The sequence below is a fragment of the Hoplias malabaricus genome, chromosome 6 (genome assembly GCF_029633855.1).
Source record: "Hoplias malabaricus isolate fHopMal1 chromosome 6, fHopMal1.hap1, whole genome shotgun sequence".
NCBI lineage: Eukaryota > Metazoa > Chordata > Actinopteri > Characiformes > Erythrinidae > Hoplias > Hoplias malabaricus.
The window spans coordinates 22,005,128-22,007,627 of record NC_089805.1 but is presented as its reverse complement, the minus strand read 5'-3'; the positions used below and the strand labels follow the sequence as shown (position 1 = coordinate 22,007,627).

Sequence of the window (2,500 nt, the reverse complement as noted above, 5' to 3'; positions counted from 1 at the left end):
GGTCAAGTAGAAGCTGCCTATTCCTTCAGAAGAAATCCTTGTATTTCTTCACTAACATCATTGACTCCATCAGAGTGGAAAAGTCATAGGACTATCAAGACCCAATAACACTGCAAGTCTTTCAAAGTTTTCTGTTTTGTAATTGGGTTCTAATCCCCATGAATCCTGCCAACCTGGTGGGTCCATTTCATCTCAAAGCCACCGGCTTTGAATGGGTTCAGTTCAATCTCTAGCTCGTCTTCTTCTTTTCCGCTTGTCCATTTCAGGGTCACTGTCAATCTCTAGCTATCCAATGAATTTTACTTTACACCACAGAGCCCACTAGCATTGTATTATTAGCAGTCAAATTTAAACATTGTATCAGTATCAGTGTTATTAGAGTTGAACGCGCTCATGTCTTGGAAGGGAAGAAAGGGCGGATTCTGCTGGGACTCGAAACAACGGCCGTCGATCGGATCGCCTTCATGCCTGTGCCTTTAAGGCCTACGCGACGCAGAGACTGCAGGTTGGCGGTCACTTTTTTTTTATCGATGATATATGTATTCATGCTAATATCATTGTTGAAAACGTTGAAGAAATTTAGCATAGGCGCCGCTGGGAGTCCAAGCCAGGATCTCCTGTTTACTAGACAGGCACTTTAACCAACTAAGCCACGGCGCCTTCCTTAAAGCTGCTTGGATGCTCACATGTGGAGGGAGTCAAATCTGCCATCTTTGTAAGTACCTTAAATCTACTTCTACTTTATTAATCCTTTTCATCACGAAATCAATCATTGACAGGCCTTGCTGTTCCAAATGTTGAGATTTTGCAACCAATGGACGGCTTTAAACCTAATCTTCAAAATTAAAATCAACAGATTTGGACCACATCTTAGAAAATCGCTGCAAACACCTCACTACATTGCATTCAGGAACAAGGAACACACCATTTCTGCAACAGCAGCGACCCACCTTCACAAGACGGGCTCGTCCGGGATTTGAACGCGGGACCTCTCGCACCCGAAGCGAGAATCATACCCCTAGACCAACTAGCCTGTAAGAGGCTGCTGACAACACGTCACAAACCACAATGATTCGAAGCAAGAGAAAGCTTTATTCTGTTTACATTTAATCTTGTCTGAGTCAGATCTCAAGCCAGATTGGTCAAGTAGAAGCTGCCTATTCCTTCAGAAGAAATCCTTGTATTTCTTCACTAACATCATTGACTCCATCAGAGTGGAAAAGTCATAGGACTATCAAGACCCAATAACACTGCAAGTCTTTCAAAGTTTTCTGTTTTGTAATTGGGTTCTAATCCCCATGAATCCTGCCAACCTGGTGGGTCCATTTCATCTCAAAGCCACCGGCTTTGAATGGGTTCAGTTCAATCTCTAGCTCGTCTTCTTCTTTTCCGCTTGTCCATTTCAGGGTCGCTGTCAATCTCTAGCTATCCAATGAATTTTACTTTACACCACAGAGCCCACTAGCATTGTATTATTAGCAGTCAAATTTAAACATTGTATCAGTATCAGTGTTATTAGAGTTGAACGCGCTCATGTCTTGGAAGGGAAGAAAGGGCGGATTCTGCTGGGACTCGAAACAACGGCCGTCGATCGGATCGCCTTCATGCCTATGCGACGCAGAGACTGCAGGTTGGCGGTCACTTTTTTTTTATCGATGATATATGTATTCATGCTAATATCATTGTTGAAAACGTTGAAGAAATTTAGCATAGGCGCCGCTGGGAGTCGAACCCAGGATCTCCTGTTTACTAGACAGGCACTTTAACCAACTAAGCCACGGCGCCTTCCTTAAAGCTGCTTGGATGCTCACATGTGGAGGGAGTCAAATCTGCCATCTTTGTAAGTACCTTAAATCTACTTCTACTTTATTAATCCTTTTCATCACGAAATCAATCATTGACAGGCCTTGCTGTTCCAAATGTTGAGATTTTGCAACCAATGGACGGCTTTAAACCTAATCTTCAAAATTAAAATCAACAGATTTGGACCACATCTTAGAAAGTGGTAAAGAAAATCGCTGCAAACACCTCACTACATTGCATTCAGGAACACACCATTTCTGCAACAGCAGCGACCCACCTTCACAAGACGGGCTCGTCCGAGATTTGAACCCGGGACCTCTCGCACCCGAAGCGAGAATCATACCCCTAGACCAACGAGCCTGTAAGAGGCTGCTGATAACACGTCACAAACCACAATGATTCGAAGCAAGAGAAAGCTTTATTCTGTTTACATTTAATCTTGTCTGAGTCAGATCTCAAGCCAGATTGGTCAAGTAGAAGCTGCCTATTCCTTCAGAAGAAATCCTTGTATTTCTTCACTAACATCATTGACTCCATCAGAGTGGAAAAGTCATAGGACTATCAAGACCCAATAACACTGCAAGTCTTTCAAAGTTTTCTGTTTTGTAATTGGGTTCTAATCCCCATGAATCCTGCCAACCTGGTGGGTCCATTTCATCTCAAAGCCACCGGCTTTGAATGGGTTCAGTTCAATCTC

General features: G+C 43.2%; 2 non-coding genes across 2 annotated transcripts; both read right to left on the bottom strand.

Moving 5' to 3' along the window:
* Window positions 1–1,711: 1,711 nt before the first annotated feature.
* Window positions 1,712–1,785, bottom strand: trnat-agu (transfer RNA threonine (anticodon AGU)). Its single transcript has one exon. It is a non-coding gene; the product is annotated as a tRNA-Thr (tRNA).
* Window positions 1,786–2,091: 306 nt separating this feature from the next.
* trnap-cgg (transfer RNA proline (anticodon CGG)) lies at window positions 2,092–2,163 on the bottom strand. The gene has a single exon. It is a non-coding gene; the product is annotated as a tRNA-Pro (tRNA).
* Window positions 2,164–2,500: the final 337 nt, after the last annotated feature.